Here is a 24,025-nt window from a genome sequence, read left to right as displayed (position 1 = left end):
ACTTTTTTTACTGGGAGCAGTGTAGCCCCTAACTGAAAAGTTTCGGGGCACAAGCAGAACATTTAGGGGTTTCACACCTTAAAATCGACCTGAAATGCAATTTTTTGATTGAATGGTGCTTAACAAATGCACATTCAGAAGTATTATTACTGTCAGTGTAATGTATTACTGCCTCTCGGTACGGATCAATTTTTGCGACACGACTGAAGCGTGGTGTCGCGACGTCATACATCCATGGTTGATGCTCCACGCCCTTGACCGGCAGCTGATTGGACGTGGCGTCTGGCTGCTCGTGAATTTCAATCGAGCGTGATGGCGGCGCGTTGAGAATCCGATCTTGTATTTTTACGAAAGTAGTTCACCGAAACGTGTTTCTGAAAACATTTTAAGCGAGAAATAGGCCGTGCAGTTGCTGAATCTGTCTTCATTTCAGATCGACAAAGGTTAGTTTAAAAGATTTTCGTCTACTTCTACTGGATAGTCGCCACACATTCAACGGATTCATTTGCATAAAGACGGGCCAGCTTTTGGACACGCGGCATTTTCCGGGATGCTTTGCGTGCACGTTGAAGTCGCTTGTCGTCACCCATTATAGGAATAGAGTGGAGCGCGTTGCACCGACAAATATCTCACCAGCGTCTGACTCATTCAGGCTCTCCCTCCCTCCCTCCCTCTCTCCTGTCTGTCTTTTTTTTGTTAACACTGAAATAACAATAATATCTAAGGTGATTAAACTTCCCTTGAAAAGGGAAATATCTATCTCATTATCTAACACCCAGTGTGGAAAAGATTGTGTGAGAAGCTCACGACACTTAAAACACATAAACACTATTTGTTTTGCCGAGGTAAATATATTTGATCAGCAACTGTGTATTCAAATGCCATGAGCAAACATGCCGTTTGCTCATGGCCAGGCAAAGCAGCCTAAATGTATTATTATTTTTTTTAATAGAAACAGTCTCTGCACTGTCGCCAAACTTCGTGTTCCCCGCAGTTCTGGGGTAGCGTCAGCAGCATTCGCAGTTCATGGAGTTCGTCTCCTTACAGTGTCTCAACCAGCTGAATTCTCGCAGCCAGTCTTCCCGAAAATGGTGGGTTCGGGCCTTTTTCGCCACACAAACCTCTGACTCTGAATCATCATCTGACTGTGACATTGTAGACTCGGGCACTAGCCACAGGTCGGAAGAACGAGTCAATAGTTTGCTTGCTCATTGTTCAGACGCACGTAGCAGGTTGTGATATCTGTCTCCTTCCCACAGACGTACACTCGCTCGATTATTTCTAGGACCCTCCCCCTCCACACATTAGCCACTTACAGTGGCCACTCCCTATCCTTCTCGCACTCATTGGCCTGCCACAGATTCCAGATTCATTGACGCGCCCCTTCCACATTTAACGTGTTGAAAAAAAATAAAAGGGGGCAAATTTACTGGTTGCACATGTGCGACTGGATGTAAAATTCAGTCGCACAGTCTCAAATTTTGGTCGCAAAATGAGTTTTTTGAGCATTTGTTTAATTATCGCAAGTGATCGCTACATTCAACAATTTTATCGTATATCGCATGTTTTCCTGATATCGTGCAGCCCTAGGCGCAGATATTTTCCTTTTTTCCCAACTGGAATTGCATTTCAAACCAGCTCCAAATGTGATTTGGATCTGATTTGCTAAAATCACATTTGCTGTCCAGACTCTCTTAAATTAATCCGGATACAATCTAGATATGCCAAAAAAACAGATATGGGCTGGCAGACACATCGCTGACAGTATAACAACATAATCCACTCTCAGTGGTTTCTGTGACATTAGAAATAGAGACGGTCCGATACCAATACCAGTATCGGTATCGGCTCCGATACTGCCTAAAACGCTGGTATCGGTATCGGGAAGTACTGGAGATAATGCACCGATCCGATACCACGTAATAAAGCCCTAAAGAAAATCTACGTTAAAGTAGTTTATTTATGTTCTTTTTCCGTTATAACTGACTGTCAAACTGCATAATAAAAGAAAGTTCTGTGGCAGAGAGTTTAACCTGAGCCAGACTGACAACAAAGATAGAAATCATATCACATCCATACAGGGATAGTAGTATACAGTTCTTAAAACATAATAAAATATATGACACACTGGTATCGGATTGGTACTCGGTATCGGCCGATATGCAAGTTCAGGTATCGGAATCGGGAAGCAAAAAATGGTATCGGACCATCTCTAATTAGAAATACTTTGAATGACTACGTAGATCCGCTCACAGTTAAGTAGGCGGCCCTTAACGTGGCCCAGGATGCATACGCGTACAAAACTGCTGTAAGAATGTGGCCCAGACCAACTCTAAATGTGGTCTGAGTGGACCTGTTCTGACCAGGGTTAACATCTGTCCTGAGTGATCCGATCACAAGTAGACAGCTCTAAGTACGTGGGTTTTCACCTGGCAGTAGAATGTCTCCAAATGACCACTTGTGATCGGATCTCACTTCCCCTCTCTATAAGCAAATAAATACCTACATTATTTACGTTTGCATATAGGTTGTGTGTGTGTGTGTGTGTGTGTGTGTGTGTGTGTGTGTGTGTGTGTATAAATGTCAATTGTTCCTCTCACATAAATCATACATTAGAAACGTGAGATGACTAACGTCAATGAAAAAGCTCTGTCTGTGTGCCAACACGAGGATGCCTACAGGCGGTCGCCAGGACCTGTGTTTTTTTTTAAAAAGGTCTCTGTGTGTTCAGCTCTCAGTGCGTTTGTAGCTTCTATCTCTGTGGTTTGAAATTTAGTTTCTATATATCTGCGTTTCATCTGCGTTTATTTTTACGTTTCGTGTTCGCTTATAGGAGTCGTGTTGAGTTACTGCTGATGAGGACCCAACATTTCCTGATTTTTCCGCTTCATAATAAAAGCATTAAAAATAACAAAGTAACTTTTCACTTTTATTGTGAAAAATGTACAGGAAATGAAACCTCTGCTATAAGAATGTGGACTGTGCGGTGTGACCAAGACCACTCAGACTCTCATCCCTAGACCACCTCAGAATGTGGTTTGAGTGATCAAATCTGAATGTGTTCTGAGAGCGTTTTCACCTGTGCTGAGCTGTCCACTTGTGATGTGATCGCTCAGATCGGATTTTTATACCAGGTCAAAATGGGGCTGCTGTGTTTAGGTCAACCTGTCTTTCCAGAGGCATGAAGTCATTCTCCCCTTTCAGACGCCTCAACACACAACTTGCTGGAGCATTTTATTGTGCTTAAACGCATTTAAGAGAGACCCACCTAATTTACAATAGAAATGGAAAGATGTTTATGGAACTCGGGGCTCGCTGATATGAAAGAATATGAGTCAGGGCACTCCGAGAAAATCAAACTTGACAGACTATGAGTATCTGGTGTAATAGATGTTTATTGCGGAATACTACAATGCATGTCTGGTGGACTCGTTTTAAAGCTTTACAACTGTGCGATCTCCTGATTGCATAACTACTGTAGAATACTACCAAAAATGAAAGCAACAAACAACAGATGTGATCTAAGAAATAAGAAGATCTACTAACGCAGGTCATGAAGACAACCATGAAAAGGCACAAAGGCAGCGCAGGGACTTACCAGGAGACTTTCTTCCTGCAACAGAAACACAGCTTCACACGAAGCAGCGGGCACTGCCATTACACTATTACAGAGTAAGCTAACTAAATCCTCCCATTCAGGAAGTCACCCGCCCACCAGGTGTATTGGCTCACCTAAACAGACCTGAAACTCAAGTTTCTTTTCCTGCCTAAAGGCTCACGGTGCTCCACCCTTTTCTTTTTGTGTTTTTGTTGACCTCCCGCTATTGAAACTCAACTGTAAACAGAAAGAGTGTTAACCAATGCAACCCTGGGAACGTATAGGATCTGAAAGAATTTTTCCTTCCCAGTAGTCTTTGTTGTTATAAATGTAAAATATAAACTGTTAAAGGCTCTAGAAGTGTCACTTTAATCTGACTAGACAACGTTTTTTTTTTTTTTTTTTTACTGCACTGGGTCTTGAAACCAACCTGATCATACCATACTACAATGAACTGATCAAACATGTTGCACAGAACGGACCTTCCCTCTGGTATATACACCTATGGCAATATATGGTGGGAACTCTAGTAAACACAAAATGACTATTAACAACATTAATCACATTTATAAATCATTACTTATCTTATTTGTTTTATGGAATAGCACTCAAACCAGATATCATGTTACTACCACACCTACAGTGCAGTAGCCTTTCAAAATGTTTTGACAACAAATGGCCACTAGATGGAGCAATCCGATCACTAAATATCTCCAGTCTACAGTGTGTAAAAGAAAAACTACTGTGGAAAGTAGCAGAGTGTAAGTCTACATGGGTGCTTGTGTGTGTGTATTTGTGTGCGCAACTGTGTCTGTGTGTGTGTGTGTGTGTGTGTGTGTGTGTGTGTGTGTGTGTGTGTTTCCGTCCACATCATGACCTCAGATGTGCCTCGGGGTGCCGCTAAAGATGGGCACCAGGAATCTCATCCACAGCCTGCCAGGGCCCTATTATTACCAAAAAACCAAGGAGGGGCCTTGCAGGCTGGTAAGCAGGCTGCCATGTACACACAGCAGCCTATGTGGTTTGTTTTGTAGTTGCGGCTGCACACACAGACACAAAAAATATCTATTACAGAATCATATCACAATACAGTCTGAGAAATAAAACTACTTTGCAGCACCTTCCTATTGTGGATACGTTTTGAGCATGCTGGCTTACTGTCACGGCTTACTGGGACACTTGAATAGAACAGAGCCGTAATGTTAAGAGCCTTTGCTAGCCTTTCCTAGTCAAAAATAATCAAAACTATTTAATAAACGTTGTACATTATACAGTACAGTATGTCCACCTCCCAGATTAGACATTCATATCAACTCAAAAATGTAATTAAAATACGATTTGTCAGTTTTATAAATGGCTCTTCATGGCATTTACATTAAATATTCCCACGACTTAATATGATGTGGGAATCTGAAATAAAAGGGGCACCTCGCAGACGACGTGTATCGATATTTTCACTTTGCATCGATAATATTGGATCATGGATCATTGAACCGATGCATCGTTACACCTCTATTCTCGCATTGCCAGACCTTCCTCCACAGCGCTGCATAGGAGGGTCTGGCTAGTCCACACAGCATTCCGGGACAGGAGAAAAACATGCTCTGGTTTATTGGCATTTCTTTAAACCAATCACAATCATCTTGGGCGGCGCTAAGCGCCGGACGGAGCCACGGCGCCGCTGCAAAATAGTCTCGGGAAGGAACTTGTTTTGGTGGAACGTGTGTACGTTCAAAAGTAGTTTTAGTCGTGCAACAGAAAACTCAGATTGGACAGATAGTCTAGCTAGCTGTCTGGATTTACCCTGCAGAGATCTGAGGAGCAGTTAACCATAGTCCTCAGAAATCCACCGGAGTTTAGAACGCCAACACAAAGAAAGCGGAAAGTGACGGACATCCGGCCGAAATGAGGGAAATCCGGCGGAATTTTCGGCGCGACCGGAGCAATCCCGGAACTAAAACGTCGTCGACTCAGACTATTACACCCTTAACAATAGCACAGGTTAAGTCAAAACGCATACTAATTGGATGGTGTTACCTTGGGCTCTGAAAAACTGATGTTTTATAAAAAATAAAATATTTATGATGAAGATAATATTATAATACCTAATATGCAATTATAATGCATGATGAAAAATAAATACTCATTAGTTGCGGACCTACATTGTAGTCACGACTACTGCCTTAACACCTCTTCCTCCTCTTTGTCCTGATTCCATCTCTGTCCTCTGGTTCCCATGCACACACAGCAGCTCTTTGTCTCTTTCTGACCCATTAACAGTGAGAGGAGACTACAGCCACTATCCGTCGCTACTCACACATTCCACAGTCTCCCTCTAACTAACACACACACACACACACCAGGGTCGCCATGGAATTGTTAATGACCAATACGAGTAATCGTGGACATGGATTGGCAAAATGAATTATCCGATGAACTCAACAGAAGGACAGAAAGACAAGAGGATAGATGGCCTGGGGTTGGTGCAGGGAACAGAGGAGCAAAACACACTTTGCTTAATCAAAAAAATATCATTGATGGGAGTGCTTTACTGCTTTACTTAAGCCCTGTAGGACCCAAGGTGCCTGCATGAAATTGTATTTATTTGTAGGGAGGGAGAGGCCAGTGCATTAATCCTCTATACAAACAGTATGTACTCTGTAACTCCACCTTCCACTGACATTAATTAGATGATGACAGATTTTCAGATGAGTGGTTTGAGCTGCAAATAGCAATGCACCTGCAATGAGAGGCACACAGAGAGAGCGCAGCAGGTAGCCATAAGCCTCACTAATCTGGAAGTCCCTCTAAATGCCAAGTGTTGCTGGGTAAGCTACATCCTCGCCAGATATTTCTAGAGTGAATTACTCTACCTGGAGCGCTCGGGCAGGGGGCAGGGGCTGGGAGAGAAGCACATCAAAACAGAAAGAGGCAGCTGGTTTGACAGACGGACAGATGGACAGTTGGGATAAAACGGATGAGACAGCAGTGATGCAACAGACACAGAGGCCAACAGAATAAACTCTCTGGTCTGCACGCTTCTCCTAAACGTTTACACTCACATGCAGCGTGCGTTTACAGGACATATTAACAGAGCTGCAGCGGAAAGTGGAAGTGAGCCCATTAACAGATTCATTATTGATAGAGCCGGTCAAAGGACAGCAAGTGGTAGAGGCGAGAAAGCACATGATAAGAAGAAACAAGAGCAGACAAAGAATGAAAGTTAACAAAATGTCACGTGGGTAAAGATGGAAGAAAAAGAGTGAAAGAGGAAAAAAATAAGTGTAGAAATCACTTTCTCCCAGTCGTCCCTCTGTAAGCTCCATACCCAACCACACTAATGCCGTTTGGCCCACTTTGGGACAAAAATAACTATATTTTAGCATTCACTCATCACTGCTGATAAACAACAATTTGTGTTAAAATTGTAGACACAAAACCGGGTTACGTCAGGCCAACTTCCAAGCCAAGGCTGCAGGCCTACAATAACAATAATAATAATAAATGTTATAATAATACAATCAATTGCTTTTTTTCAGTCCAATAGATGGTGCAGTTGAATTTTGCAGCAACACAATTGAAGTGAGTTAAACAAACAGAGAAATGTATCTTTTCAGATAAAACAGATGTTGACATGGCAACATGTTTAAAATCACAATACCATTGTATCGTGACATAGGAATCGTGATAATATCATATTGTGGGGCTTCTGGTGATTCCCACCCCTACTGAGTATCATATCAGCTAATATTAGCTTGCTGTAGAAATCGTTCCATGTCGGCCGAAAACTAACAAGGGATTGCAGTACAGAAATGCCAAAGATATGCTTGTGGTAACAGTGTTGCCATTGCATAGTGTGTCCACAAAACAGTACTGAAAAGTTTATTTTTCAATTGCTAAATAGCCGACGCAGTACAGTAACAATAAGAAATAAAATCAAGAGATCTTATCAACAAGACAAAGTCTACAGCTATGCACGCAGCTGATTTTAATGTGAAAGTCATCAGCGTCATAAGTATTTGGCCATAAAGTATTGGGGAAATTCTGACATCACCAAAGTTATTAAAAATCATCCTAAGGGAAACACAAATTGGGAAACACCCAATGTCATGGTAATTCCATCCACTAGCACCTGACAAATCAACATTATGATTTCTAGAGTCACGTTAGCCTGGCAAAAAAAAAATTGTTGTTTATGTTGTGCCATTACATCGGTTATATTTTTGAACTCTCAAGTATCGACTTTAAAAACCCAGTATTGGTGAGGCTCTACGGGATATGATACCTGAGTGTGTCACTTAACAAAAGTGATTAAATGGTAGCTTTTTCCAAGAAAGTTCAAGGGCTCCAGTCCTGAATTCTCCTGTGTCACCAGCAGTGCTCTAGTCTGGGCTATACATTCTATCAAGTTTAGGAGATGGAAAGATAATCACTTAAAGGACAATTCCGGTGCAAAATGAACCTAGGGGTTAATAACACGAGTACTGAGTCGACCGTTCTCTGGGATATGTTTTCATGCTAATGTGTCTCTAGCTTGAAACAAGCTAGCGCAAACCGGTGATTAGCTTCTAACGCTAGCCTTCAGGGCACTGGGTAAATCTCTATTTCTACACCACGAACAAGGCTCAAAATAGCACCACACTTCCACGGTAGCATAATGAGGGTCCCTACATGTAAACCGAAGCATTGAGAACTTTGTAAGTGTAAAGACAGTTTATTAAAAAGATTTAGTTTATAAAGACTGTACCGTTCAATATACAGGCAGGCGCCATCTTGGCAAAACAGTCATGACCAGTCGAACGCCGAACGCCGTGCAACCAGTAACCTAGCTCAAGCTACGGCGTTCGTGGTTCGACTGCTCATGACTGTTTTCCCAAGATGGCGCCTGCCTGTATACTCATTATGCTACCGTGGAAGTGTGGTGCTATTTTGAGCCTTGTTAGTGGTGTAGAAATAGAGATTTACCCTCTGGCCCAAAGGCTAGCATTAGAAGCTAATCACCGATTTGCGCTAGCTTATTTCAAGCTAGAGACGCATTCGATTAGCATGAAAACATATCCCAGAGAACGGTCGACTCGGTACACGTTATTAACCCCTAGGTTCATTTTGTGCCGGAATTATCCTTTAAGTGATAGTTTGAGACATGAGCTACTAACACAGTCCCTCATCTACTCGGTGAGACATTCTGAGGCTTAAATTAATTCAGGAACAGAGTGAAATCCCAGGGTTCAGTCCCACAAAAGCCAATGTGTGTCAATCAGCAGGTAGACATTCATCTGCATCAGCTACTACATTACTAAACTACCATCTAACTGTGAAAGAGCAATCTAAAAATAGGGCTTATATTTTGTTAATCCTTAAAGTGGTAGCCTTTTGCAAATGCTGCATTTCCAGTTGATAGTCCTGCTGTCCTATGATGCAAAAAATATCCTGAACTATTCAGGCTAAAATCCAAGTGTAAAGGGATTATCTTCCTTTTTGGGCTGCTTCAATAGCTACAGTAAATTGAATCAGGTGTCATTTTCTGTATGTTGCAGTAATCTGCCATTTTCTATATGTTGCAAAAAGCTTGTTTAAAAAAAAATCCCTTCACAAGTGTAAGTAAACACATTTTATTTTTAAAGAAAATTAAGATACGATAAGAGTAAGACCTGGGAGTGAGAGGGAATAATGTTTTTTGGCTTGGAAAATAAGATGCAAGCCATCCCTCCTGCTGTTTGGCACAAAAAAAACATCACTTGTATCATGGTGCTAAACTGCTTATGATAGAAAACAAACAATTACTATATGCCATGCAGCTGGTGGTGTGGCATTATTATTTTGTTTTACCAAAGAATAGATTCCAGAATGATAAATAGACGCCCTGCAGTGGGACACTTTATTCCAGATAATTGATTAAGAAAAGCAAGTTTTAGAATCATGCAGCTTAGTCACATCATTGCTTTACTACACTCTGCATGGTTGTTTTATTTGTGCATGTAAGAAAAACATTTATAAGAAATAAGAACAATGCATCACTGTTATGACTAGTGTAGAGAAGAGGAAACAATGTAAATAGCCATGTAATCATTTGTGGTTTTCCTGTGAAAAGTGTCTTTCCTTACAAAGAAAATAAACCACACAACCTCCTCCAAAACAGTATGAAATGTGTCTTTAGCCACACAATAACAGCCACTTTTGTCTCTCTAGGGGCCAGCATGCCACCCACTGGAGCAACATCTTCATACAAGCAACCACACACACACAGGGCACAGTCATGCCCTCTGCCTCCTTCCTCCTACCCAGGACACAAACACAGGTGTAAATCAGCTGGTGACGGCTCTCCAGTTCACACTGTTAATCACTCTAGCAGGAGAATTCCAAACCACTGAGCATCCTCAATGCTGCCTCGTCGAGTAGTAGTCGAGTAGTAGTTATAAAAAATAAAAAAAACAGTTTTGTTGAAAAAACATTAACTAGACATTAGTATTCTCCACAAAGTGCAAAGCAGGCCCAGTGCTGCTTGTGCTCTGAAATACTCCTACTCCTACCATTTGGTGAGAAACATTTTTTCAGTGTGGACAAAGATACACTGTAGCATGTACACTGTCCGGAGGAGACACAAACTGTAAACTGATGTTAAATGATATTTTAATCAGAAAAGGAATGGCTTTTGAATGTCAAGGTTACCCATTTATTTGTTGTATTTCACTCGAAATGATTCCAACACCGGACCATGTAACAGTCTGCAGTTGAAGACACTGTGTACTCTCAGTGTTCCCCATACAAAGGTTCTACTAGGGCGCCCCGCCCAGGTAGATTGATACCCGCCCAGGTAGACAAAATCCGAATTACATTTTTTTTCTCTCCAATCAACGATGTAATTTTATACCACACAGACCAGCGGCCTCCAGCCCCTCCCCCTCGTGAACTTGCACGCCGCGTGCATGTCACAGCATCAACAATTCACTTCAGGCTTGAGCCAAGCTTACGTTAGTGGCATGTTAGTAGTAGCATGCTGCTTGTGAGCTTGTGGCTTCAAGAGGGATTAACTGTACTGAACAGTAAAACGCTTTGTTCACCCTCTCTGCAATGTTTTCCGCTTGAGCTCTATATTTGGAGCTAACCGGAGCTAATCGTTGCTAACCAAGCCTTTGGTTAACATTCGTTCCGTGCCCGTACCCATTAACTGTAACGTTATTTATGCACTCGAGCCCAAATGAAATCCGACATTTTATTAAGTGTGCTGTAAAAGTTTTAAACTAGAGTCCAGAGTTGTTTGAATGACAGAAATCTGTTCATGAGAAGAGATTGAGAGCTTAATGAATGTAACACGGCCATGTATAGTACAAAACAGCCTGTTTAACATTATATTAGGATCCCCAAAACACAGATAAAAACACTTAAAAAAAAAAAACGTACTATGATCTATAACAACCAAAATGAACATAGCTTGGGATAGCCTTAGTGTAAAATGTATTTTAACAGGAGTTGCACACGGGGTTGAGATTTATGATAACATGTAACTTACTGTATGGATCATAGTATGGGTTTAAGGTTAAGTTGTTAGTAACACTTCAACTCTTGGTAACATTAATCAGGTATTATATCTGGTTAGTTTGATATGTAAATATTTCTTTCTAAATTATCTTGTTATGTAGTCATTTTTTCAATAAATAGTTCATAAACCTTTGACTAGTTTATCACTGAACCCAGCCATGATGGCATGATGCCGCGCCACCCACCACCACAAGTACATTCTCAACCTGGGGGAAACACCGACTCTAGCTGCACTTTTTCCAGACATAATGGCCACTCCTGGAGTCGGAGATGAGAAATAACACTGACGGGGACGTCATGGTGCATTCAATTGCACCTCGCAAGCTCATGTTGCATTCAAGTGCACCTCGAGAAACTCAAGCTGTTGTTGTAAAGTACCCTTCAGCCTTCAGCGATTGACTGGTGAAGTAAGTAATTGTTATTCCTTGTAAGCCTAAATAAATTGTTTAAATTTGACCGTGCGCATATGGCCTTAGCAATGAACAAGCCGTTCTTTAATGTTGCTGACTGTCGGTTCAGGCACCGTTTAGACACTGGCACCGTTTTTCAAAGTATCGCTTTAGCACAAAAAAAAAAACAATACCCAACACTAGGTACATAAGATCAGGTCACACCACCATTTGAATCTCTGTGATCAGTAGATTAGCTCACAGGGGCAAAGTAAATCTGTTGCATTGATATCATAATAAACAAATTAAAACTGGATTCACAAATGCCTGTTGAAAATGTTAGAAAGATATTCACACATTTTCATTTATTGGTAAATTAATTTAATGTTTTTCACAGATATTTTTTACTTGTAGAATGTGTGTATTTGCAGATCTGTATTTGAACATAATAGTTCAGAAAAATTGTAATAGAAAAAACTATTATTGATTACTTATTTGAAGTAATCAACTGGGCAAGTTTCATGTTAATATCTACTATTCTATATCTACTAGTTCAAATGTTACCCTATTCACCTGTAGTGTCTTCCCTTTACCTGCGCACATCAACATGGTCAAGAACTTTGTTTCCTGACAACAGTCAAAAGAAAAAAAGTAGACCAGTGAGATTGGAAGGGGGACAGTGGCTCAAACAAACCAACTGTGACAGCCTTAGTTAACCCAGTGTCTTTTCCTACACACAGGCCAGGGTTTGGAGTCTTAGCATCTGTCAACAAACACCGTTTTCATTTCTCCTTAGCAGATGAAGCCTCTACTACTCTGCACCCTATTCTTCACTTGTCCATTCCCGACTCAATACGGACATATGATCCCCTAGAGAGTAATGAAGCAAGTCCTCGAGGTGACCCAAACCTGACCCTGACCAGGACACACAGATAGAAAGACAGATGGGCTGCAGCAACCAACAGCTGAGCCACACTGAACCCAATGACACATGGGAAGCTCTAGTGTATGTAAATGCAACCTACACAATTCTGCATAGTAAGAAAAAGTCAAACGGAAGTTCCTCCATCATAAACTAAGGAAAGCTGAAAAAGCCAGACATCTTCTCTAACAAGATACCTGATGGCAACAATGTGAAGCAAATTTGAGTTTCAGTGATTAGTAATTAGCTATTCTGAGGCCTTATAGTACCAGTTAGTAAATGTTTTTTTTTTATAGTTAATATACATTTTAACAAGCTGTTACTGTCAAACTTTCGTTTAAAAGCATATTTAGGACGGAATCACCACTTTTAAGATTCACCGTATTTTCGTTTTTCAGTCAAATGGCCTTTTGAATGGGAGTGCTAGGGGCACTTTTATGCTAGTCTCAAAATCACTATTTTTAAAACACTAAGAAGGCTCGACACAACATGAAACTTTGCTCCAAGTATCACTAGGGGCTCTACACCTTAACGAAAGCATTGACAACATTGTTTGTGTACCCGGAGTTTAAAAAGAAAGATTTTGAACAACTCACCATAGGTCTTGTTGTTTCCGGCCGCTGCCATTTTATCAGTCAAAAACAATCGATTTCCGAATGCAAAATAACAGGGAGGAAAGTAAAGATGGAAAGCTCCTAAAGCTTAGTTCCATATAAATGCACGGATTATTTCTTGTTTTGTCGTTATTGAAAAACAATATTGACCTCATAGTTGAAAAAGGAGCCTCATATCATTCGCATTCGGATATCGACTCGTTTTGACTGCCAAGGTGGTAGCGGCCGGAAACAACAACAGCTACAGTTAGTTGCTCAAAACCTTTTTTAATAAACTCTGGGTACACAAACAATGTTGTCAATGCTTTCGTTAAGGTGTAGAGCCCCTGGTGATACTTGGAGCAAAGTTTCATGTTGTGTAGAGCCTTCTTAGTGTTTTAAAAATAGCTATTTTGAGGCTAGCATAAAAGTGCCCCTAGCACTCCCATTCAAAAGGCCATTTGACCAAAAAACGAAAACACGGTAAATCTTAAAAGTGGCAATTCCGTCCTAAATATGCTTTTAAACGAAAGTTTGACTTGGGTACATTCACAAAAAGACCCAAGGTTGCATTTTGGCAAGAGTTACGCTTTAAGAAAGTGTGCGTGTATGTACGCCAATAGCGTAACAGGTAGATAAGCCAGTTTGTGATTGGTCCCCGCAGATTTGTAACGGAAGCAGGATAGAAAAATGTACAGGTTTCCAGCCTGAGCTGCAGGGCGAAATCAAATCGCCAGCAGATCGGGTCTATCAATCTGGTGCACTTTGAGACCAAAATTAAAAGGCTAGATCTATGAAGAAGTTTGTGCTCTTGTAAACAATGTTGGGCTCTAGCAAACAATTTAATTATAAACACATTGGTTGTATAGGCTATTATTATGTTGTATATAGCTATTTTATTTGTATTTGTCTGGTGGTTGTTTGATTTTTATTTACCATTTAATCACTTTCTCATTTTTTACTCTTGAGCTGCTGTAACAAGTGAATTTCACCAGTGTGGGATCAAATCAATGGTGAGGGCACGGCAAAAAAGGTCCACCGACAAAGCATGGTAAACAAGACAGGGTACGCGTTTTGAGACAGGTTGGGTAGGTTGCCGACATGGCCGCAGACTGACTACAGTTTCTTTGCATGATCTGACATCGCACATCTTGCGATCATCGTGCAGCCCTAGCATGGAGACTATTAAGTTAGCATGCGCTGCTAGTTATTGAATTCCAAGCTTTGCAGGCTAAGCTCCCTCTGAGGTTTAAGCCATTTTTTTCCCATATTTGGTTCACATGGTCTCCTTGTTGAATAATATGATAACATAAAATGTGAGACAATATAAATTTGAGATTTTGCCATATACCAAAGTGGCAGTCTATGCGTGATATGATGTTTTCTCATTTAACTTGTACAACATGAAACTTGTTGAGGTGGCAGTAACTCTGTTGATGTTGACGGCATTATATGTCCAACCAGACGGGGAAAGTGTGATTGAGCAGATGGAGAAATGTGGTGGGGTAGTGTGTGGGCAGCTTTTCTGGTAGCAGATGCTGCACTAAAGCTGCTCCTGTGGGCGCAACAATACAACCGTTAGCTAGACTGCTATGGTCAGCATAGCACCAGACTGGCACCAGAGCTGCCAGCAACTGTCTAGGGGGTCCTCAGAGTCAATGCAGGGGGGCCTCCAAATTATTATTAATTTCTCAAAAATTAAAAAGTCTCAACGTGAATCTAACATATTATTAGCAGATATAAATCCCCACTGATGATAGGCTTACTGGCCTATAGGTAAAGTACTGTAGTGACTAAAGGTAGCCATCCACAGAGACGGTTCATCCTAAGGATTCACTGTGCCACATGTATGTTTTAACATTAAAACATGATTTACAAAATCATGACAACAATTATAAGGCTATTTTAATAGCTTAGTATTATATGCAAAAAAAGGTATGTATAAAGGCTTTAGGCCGCCCTACACGTTACTGTAGCCCCAGTTTAATATGCAACTTAATTTTATATAATATATGTAGTGGGGGGGTCCGTGCTCTGTCTCTCTTTCAGTTAAGGGGTCCTTAACTTAAAAAACATTGAAGACCCCTGATTTAAAAGCTTTTATTATGAAGCCGCAAAATCAGGAAATGTTGGGGTTTCATCAGCAGTAACTTAACACCACTCCTATATGCAAACATGAAAAAAATAATAAAGGTTGGCATCTGTGCTAGGTTTGAGAAATATTAAAAGAATATTAAGAGTGGACATTCTACTTAAACAAAACATAAGGACACAGGCGTAAAGCTTGGAATCATTAGTGGATAAATCAGCTACTTGAAATGTGTACATTCTATTTCTATTTTTGTGGCTAAACCTTTCCTTACAGGCCCGGTTTCCTTTTTTTTTTTTTTTTTTTCCTACTCAATACTCACAAATGAATGTGACTGTGTACTGTGTATCATCATAGCCGTCCTCGAGCTGGCACAGTGACAGTAGCCATTAATGGAGTGTCAGCGATCAGCACCTCCCAAATTACCAGAGCACACAGGTCGTCCTGCAGCCTGATACTGTATATGTGTGCATGGGGTAGATGGGGGCCAGTGCATGGGGGTGTCAATCCCTCCGTCTTACCAGATCCTCTTCACTCTGATCGCTCACCCTGATAGAGACCCTCCCAGCAGCCATTACACTCTGTGATTGTCCCTGTGATTAGGCATGCATTGTACTCACACACACACACACACACACACACACACACACACACACACACACACACACACACACACACACACACACACACACACACACACAATTATTGTATGAAGAGATGCCAACTGCAATACAAGCTTAAGCTAATTCTGTTGTAAGGCTCGTGTTGCTCAATTTCTAGCCGGCAAGTTCAGGTTGACTTGTCTCAGTTTAGAAAGGATTTCAAATGGGTCTAGCAGTGAAACATAATCAGTCCCAGGTTATCTCCCTCCAATTAAAGGGATTGACGAGGCGAGGAGTGGGGCTCTGTGGTTAAGACGTTGGTCTGTTTTTAGAGTCAGGAGAGCTTTAAAGTCAGGTTGCATGGTAAAGGGGGTAAGCTAAAATGAGGATGGGGTTGATAGTGATGCTGCGACTCTGTATGTGTGTGTCCCTGTCCAGCCACAGATTCCTGCCCTCCTGGTTCTTGATTAGATAAGCAGTAACTCTAGATGCTCGCACTGTAATCTGCAGTGCCTGCTGTGGGATAAAAAGGGAAATTCTGCAGTGGATGTTCAAATGCAAAGACATGCGATTTATTCCATGGTGCTGATCCACTGAGTGGAACAATATGGCATGCAGACACACGTACAGTGGGGCAAAAAAGTATTTAGTCAGCCACCAATTGTGCAAGTTCTCCCACTTAAAAAGATGAGAGAGTATGATGAGAGAAATCCAGAAAATCACATTGTAGGATTTTTAATGAATTTATTTGCAAATTATGGTGGAAAATAAGTGCACCTATGATGAAAATTACAGGCCTCTCTCATCTTTTTAAGTGGGAGAACTTGCACAATTGGTGGCTGACTAAATACTTTTTTGCACATACGCATACACTTGTTATTATATTAGGGCTGAAACTAATTACGTTTTCTTTGTTAATTGTTTGGTCTATAACATGTTAAAAACTTCACCATGTTTTATAGAGTTCAAGGTGATGTCATCAAATGTCATTTGTCTAAACAACCAAAACCCAACGATATTTAGTTTATGTTACATCTGTGATGTAAAACAGTAAAAGGCAACACATCCTCACATTGGAGAGGGTGGAGTCAGAGAATGGCTGGAGTATTTGCTTTTAAAAATTACTTAGATGCTGATGAATTTCTTGTTGATAGACTAATCGTCTATCATTGCAGTTCTATATGATATGGCTATTTCTCTGGCATTTACCTGAGCTACAAGCTGCACAAGGGTGGTACTTGAAAATGTGGCACACTAACTAAAGATTACAGGTATGAAGTGAGACAAAGACCAAGACCATAGGGGTGTCATGATTCTCAGAATCCACGATTCGATTTGAAGTCCAATTTTTCAATTAAAACAGATCGGAAAGATGTTCCTCTTTTAAAATTATTTAAAATGAATGCACTGTCGATATCTTCTACAACAGACGCGACATCTCAATTCTCCAGCGGCAGCCATCTTTGTTGTAAACGAAATCAAACCAAGCACTCTTCGGTGACGTGGTTGATTACGTTACTGTTGATCATCTGCCCATCATCGTATGAGGCCCGCCCTCACAATTTGATTGGTCCAAACAGCTCTGGTTCGAGCATAGTTGCTCCACAACGGATCAAGTCCAGACCAAACTTCCCGACCTCAAATGTTGTGGGCGGGGCTAAGTTCGGCTGGCATCCAGGCTATGACGAAACCAAAATGATTTAAATAAATCTACGAGCAGAGCTGGGCACTTGAAGGAGTGAGTTTGTTTACTCATATTTACTACCACTGTGGACCAAGAAGAACTTTTATTAATATCACAGACACAAACAAAACATTGCTGCATGTTTCACCATAAGCCTTTTTTTCTTGTGTTGCACTGAATCACTTGCTGGTGGTCAATCTGCACTCCTGAGAACGAGAACAAAGCCAACAAACGGGCCAAGACAAACAGAGGCGAGATCAGCCGAGGTTGTTGTACAGTAAAGCAGCTCAACTGCTTTCTGCTGCTGGGAAAGTGTGTGTGTTTAATTCACAGGAGGCAGGGAATGGGGACAGGAATAACAACAAATAAATGTTCACTCTGCTGAATTACTGTATCAGAGGGCCTCCTCCTTTATCTATAAGTTAGCTCCACCAATTAACACATTCCTCCATGTGTGTGTTACCCGATTTCCCGGTGCCCCTAATCATTTTGCATGAGCATCGGTTGCTAGGAAGAACAGAGTAGGCATGAAGTAGGGAGGAGGCATGAAAGAACAATGCTGCAATTGAGTATCACAGTGGGTCTCCAAACTCTAAATGTGACTCACCCAATTTAAATATCATCGGTCTAACAATGCACAGTAGAGGGCCATCAAGGGACTTTACGCCACAGCGTTTATAAGTGTCACTATCATGTGTGATTCTGCTGGAATTAAAGTTTCAGACTTCCTACTCACTGGTAATTGCCTACCACTCCTTACAGCTTCATGTTCCCTCCCCTGCCACTTACCGTATTTTCGGGACTATAAGTCGCTCCGGACTATAAGTCGCATCAGTCAAAAAATGCGTCATGAAGAGGAAAAAAACATATATAAGTCGCACTGGACTATAAGTCGCATTTATTTCACAAAATCCAAGACCAAGAACAGACATTTAATCTGGAAAGGCAAGTTATTAAACTACACAATAGCATACAGAACAAGGGGCTGAATACGGTAGGTGTCCGGTATGTTAACGTAACGTAACTGCACTGTTGATGAGCCTCTCCCAGCAGCACGTTGTTCAAGCACCCCTCTGTGGACTCCTTCCTCCAGCTCTGGCCATCTGGATTTCAGCGCGCGACTAGCTTTCTTTGTTTTCTTCATTGCAGTAAGACTAACCTTTTCGCCAGTCCCTCACAAGTTACTCACTCACTCCAAACTTTCGTTCTGCTGCTCGATTACCGTTTTTCGGCTGCGTGTTTTACTACCTGCAGTCGCCTGCCGTTTCTTTTCTTTCTCAGTTGTCTTTAGGAGCAGCATATAGTTGTTACAAGCCTAGAGCGCCTCTCGCGGCTGTAGACGGAAATGTTTTCAGCATGAAATAACATTTAAAAACATGTTAAATTATATATATTTAGATATATAAGTCGCACCTGACTATAAGTCGCAGGACCAGCCAAAGTATGAAAAAAAGTGCGACTTATAGTCCGGAAAATACGGTACATCTGCTGTTGGTGTGTTGCCTGAGCTGACAGACATTTTGTCCAGCAAATAATGATCCCTTTTGTCTACGACAGCTTTTCTAAATGGCTAAGTGGGACCTGTCATCAACCAGATTAAAACATACAGTACACACACACACACACAGAGGAAGAGAATCCAATGCACACCTCTCCATTAATTCTTCCTGCCTCTCCAATGGATGTATTATAAGAACTGGATACAGCGGTCGTGGCTGAGCCCCGTTCATTTCTGTGAGAGTTGCATGATTATAGAAAAAAATCCTAATCCCGATTATTTTCATCAATATTGAAATCAGTTATTTAACAAGATAACTCAATGACTTTTAGACATTAAGACATCAACTTAACTGAGGTTATAGAGGTCCGCTAAAACAAGCACTAAAGTTAGCTCATGTCAGCTATCGGAGCTAGCGTTAGGCTGTGACAGACAACAGCAGAGGGAAACAGACTTTACTTTTGGTTTGCGAGCTCCAGGTAAAGTCGGACAAAACAGTTGCTGTAGATGTTATGTTACGGTAAAGCCAGAGGCTGACTGAGGCCGTCGTCCGCGGCAACGGAGATAAGGGGTAGGTGCTAGATTGGATCCGCTAGATGTGTCGACGTAGTTAGGTTTAGGCATGGCGAGTGGGGATTGCTTAAGGTTAGGGTAAGAATACCACGGTAAGCCAATCAGAGGCAGAATAGGGCGGGCCACGAGGCACGTCCTGTGACGTCGACACATCTAGCGGGTCCGATCTAGCGTCTACCCTGTGCTGGTGGGCGTTTCTCTTCTTCTCCGGCAATTAGCGGCAGACTAGAACACTTGTAGGCATATACTGTCCCCGTCAGGTCCGGAAGAAGTACTGTAGAAAAACGAGTACCATTACGTTTTCAGAATTTTTGTACCGACTTGGTACCGAAGTACCGGGTCTGGTGACATCCCTCCACTGATTTACATAAGTCTCTTTCGCCATCTAAGTCTATGGGAAAAAGACTTTTTGGGCCCCCCACGGCTTTACGTGACAAACACAGAAGTTGTAATTCCACTGTTTGGCCACTTTGTCAAATTGGCTTCAAAGCCCGGCGCACTTCCTGGGGGCCTGGAGTATCCACCTACATCATCACTCACTCTGAAGCACTCCCATCTTCACGCTACTTCACATTCCCCACACACACACACACACACACACACACACACACACACACACACACACAATGACAACAAGCCAGCACTTCCTCCTCCACTCGAGCGGAGCGGTATCACTTTCCACCACAGCCTGCCTCTCGTCTCACTGCTGCTTTGTCAGTGAAATAGGAGACATGAGGAGGCAGTTTCTTAAGCCTGATACCAACCATAAAACTCTCTAAGACACAAAGAAGTTCAGACAATGTATGACTAAGGTTTAATGTAAAAGTGAGGAAAGAAGAGAATTGTGTGATTACGTTTGGGTTAATCGTCATCAATTTCCATCCTTTAAATGCTTAATTAGGTTACGTAACAAGGTTAGAAGGTTCAATTCTGTTGAAGTGAACATCACAACAATATTAGGAGGAATTACTATTATACACAATCCAACTACATGCTATGTTAACACCTATCCAGCTTGTTTTAAACCAACCTTTTGCTTGGTTTTGTTTCCAATAAAACATAGGGAGTCATTTTGCTCACCAAAACCTGGTTGATCTTTGCTGCTGTGTCACTGTTTTATATTGACCTTAAATTATTAAAACTACTTTTGGACATAACTGGGAAACTAGTGACTGCACAAGTCAGGAAGGAAACTTTTTTTTTTGCAGATGCTAACAGCTCTTTCTGACTGGTACTGATATCAGCTCACACACAGGAGAGAGAACGAGACATTGATCAAGACTATACGTTGCAGGTATACATTCAAGCCACTTCACGAACATATTTCCCAGATCTCCAAGTGCAAATAGAGAGTAGCCATCTCTAACACGCTAACACTGTTGGAGATAACCTCATCGTTTGGCTGAGAAAGCCCAGATAACTTGTAGTGAGTCAGTGGAGGAGTACCTGGCTGCTATCTTCAGTGAGAATAAGATAATGCCAGTCCTGACAAAGGAACTTGACTGTGATCAATGAGCACACACAAATCTGGCTAAAACAATTACTACAAGCAAAAATATGTAATGCATGCATACACACTCAGGGCGAAAGTGTGGGGGGAAATGCAGCACAATGCCTTCAACTGTTATTGAAAGAGAAATTATGTTTTGTTCAAAACAAGGCCTTACCAATTTTCACAGTACATACGGATACCACTGATGAGACTGACAGGACAGAACAAACTGACCTTTACCACACACTTTGTACAAATATACCCAGGTGTGCACAATACACACATAGATTTACACTCACACACTTGTGCTGGCATTTCTGTCCCATTCATTTGTCAAAGACAGGGGAAATGAACATTTATCATCCCATATCTCATTTGAAAATATATCGATATACCTTAAAAAGCCGATATGCCGCCCAGTCCTTTAAGAATCACTGGAGCGTCTTGCGTGAGGCATCACATGAAACTGTCCTACAAGAGGCTTTAAGGTTAAAGGTCCCATGACATAGTGCTCTTTGGATGCTTTTATATAGACCTCAGTGGTCCCCTAATACTGTATCTGAAGTCTCTTTTATATAGGCCTTAGTGGTCCCCTAATACTGTATCTGAAGTCTCTTTTATATAGACCTTAGTGGTCCCCTAATACTGTATCTGAAGTCTCTTTTATATAGACCTTAGTAGTCCCCTAATACTGTATCTGAAGTCTCTTTTATATAGGCCTCAGTGGTCCCCTAATACTGTATCTGAAGTCTCTTTCCTGAAATTCAGCCTTGGTGCAGAATTACAGCCACTAGAGCCAGTCCCACAATGAGCTTTACTTAGGATGTGCCATTTCTGTGTCTGTAGCTATTGAGGGGAGAGGGGGGGGGCAAGGTGGAGAGTGGGGGTGTGGCCTTGACCAACTGCCACTTTGCTCATTTGAAAGCCATGATGTCTCTCTCTTTCTCATGGGTGGGCCAAATTCTCTGGGCGGGCAAAGCAGAGAAAGGGGAGGTAACCTTCCTCCTTATGACGTCATGAAGGGAAGATTCCAGATCGGCCCATCTGAGCTTTCATTTTCTCAAAGGCAGAGCAGGATACCCAGGGCTCGGTTTACACCTATCGCCATTTCTAGCCACTGGGGGACCATAGGCAGGCTGGGGGAACGCATATTATTGTTAAAAAAACCTCAGAAAGTGAAAATTCCATGCCATGGGACCTTTAAAGGTCAGGGCTTCCAAAAAAAAACAGATACACATATGCTGTGTGAAACTTCTGCCTAAAGGCCAATTTATGCTCCTGCATTAAATCGACGCCATGGGTACGTAAGTGGAGATACGGACCCTACGCTGTAGCCTGACGTGCACCTCTCAAAACATTCAACTACACGTCGCGGCAACGCAAACCGCAACAACTGTGATTGGTCCGCTCGGCCGCGGCTTGGTAGCATTGCATTCCCCCTCCCTACTCATTTCCTGGGTTCTCCTTCTCCATAAACAACATGAAATCAAGGGGAGGGTTAACTTTTCCTGCTACAGGTTTCCCACCGTGGTCAGAAAGAACAGGGGAGACACTTTGTTTCTCTCACTATGACGCCAGAGTCTGTACTCCCCAGGCATACACACACACGGCAGCCCTGCTATTCTCTTAAATAGATACGCTAGAAGGACGCAGACACCAGCGCACAAGTATAAACATCAGGCCACTAACGTAGGCTACGGGGAAAGCTCTGCGTAGTGAAACGTCGTCGATATAGACTAGATCTTTGTTCACATGATTGTCCACCACAGGTTGACGTCGGGTTGCTTTTCTCCAAAAGTTGAATCGGTCTCAACTTTTCACCGCAGGCATTGAAAATAAATCAATGGCGCTGTCCCTTACTGAATCAATACGGGATGCAATTTCTTCCTGCACACCCTATTCTAATGCATGCACTACGTTTTCACATGCTTGGAATGACATGAGAAATGATCAAAAAAAGAGTTTTTACGAGACATAGCATAGTAGAATTTGCAGGAGGGAATGACAGCGAGCGAGCGAGCAAGAGAGCGACAGAGAAAGAGAGAGCGAGCATGCTGATATGGAAATGTGCTCATATGGAGAGTGAAATTTAACCAATAACCGACTTGGTGGAAATGAATCTTCCAAAGACCAGGCTACCTCACCCTTCCTGAAAGCATGTTGGACTAAAGGTTAAAATTAGATTATTTTTTAATGCCTACATACGAGAAGACAGTATGCTGTAAGATAGCTAACCAATCGGACATCGGTTGACATTAATATGCCAAAGGCTCGGCTACTCCATCTTTAATTAAAAAAAATCAATTATGGCCGGTTAGCTCAGTTCGTAGAGCAGTGGCACATATAGGTTTAGTCCTTGACGCGGAGGGTCCCAGGTTTGAGTCCGACCTGTGACAGTTTCCTGCATGTCTCTCTCCCCTTTCACATCTCAGCTTTCCTACCTATTAAAAGGTGGAAATGCCCACAAAAAAAAAATCTTAAAAAGTTTATTAAAGTGGCCATATTATGCTCATTTTCAGGTTCATAATTGTATTTAGAGGTTGTACCAGAATAGGTTTACATTGTTTCATTTTCAAAAAAAACACCATATTTTTGTTGTACTGCACATTGCTGCAGCTCCTCTTTTCACCCTGTGTTCAGGTCTCTGTTTTAGCTACAGAGTGAGACCTCTCACTGCTGTAACATCTTTGTTGGCAGTTGCACATGCGCAGTAGCTAGGTAAGATCACATCATGTAGCTAGCTGTTTGTTTCTACAACTTCAGTAGTACAAGGCCGGATTAGCCAGGAGACTTCTTCTAAACTTTGCGTGGAATACCTGCAGAACAGAGACATGTAAGTAGTTCTTTTGTAGATTATGGTGAACTAGTGTGTGTTGTGGCAGTGTTTTGCCATTCAGAACAAGCTAGCATGCTAGTGCTAGCATGCTACGGTTAGCCCCCTCGTTTCGGCGAGTGACGTAAAAAGCCTGTGCCGATTTTGAACAGCTCACCCGGAGACTGAAGGCAGGACACATTCAGAAACCGTATCTCACTCAAAACAGCATGG

The 24,025-nt window shown here is 41.8% G+C and overlaps 1 protein-coding gene across 2 annotated transcripts in view; it reads right to left on the bottom strand.

Annotated features, from left to right (window-relative positions):
• mpp7a (MAGUK p55 scaffold protein 7a) overlaps positions 1–24,025 on the bottom strand; it is a 184,187-nt gene that overhangs the window by 138,557 nt on the left and 21,605 nt on the right. Inside the window, exon 1 of one of the 2 annotated variants that reach the window (XM_078280189.1) lies at positions 3,599–3,707. The exons of the other annotated variant lie outside the window; for it this stretch is intronic. The gene's annotated coding sequence lies outside the window, so the exon portion shown is untranslated. Of the gene's footprint in view, positions 1–3,598; positions 3,708–24,025 lie in introns of those variants that run through there. 2 annotated transcript variants of the gene reach the window in all.

The sequence above is a fragment of the Sander vitreus genome, chromosome 22 (genome assembly GCF_031162955.1).
Source record: "Sander vitreus isolate 19-12246 chromosome 22, sanVit1, whole genome shotgun sequence".
NCBI lineage: Eukaryota > Metazoa > Chordata > Actinopteri > Perciformes > Percidae > Sander > Sander vitreus.
Note: the sequence above shows the minus strand (reverse complement) of the source record. Positions and strands in the feature narration are given on the sequence as shown.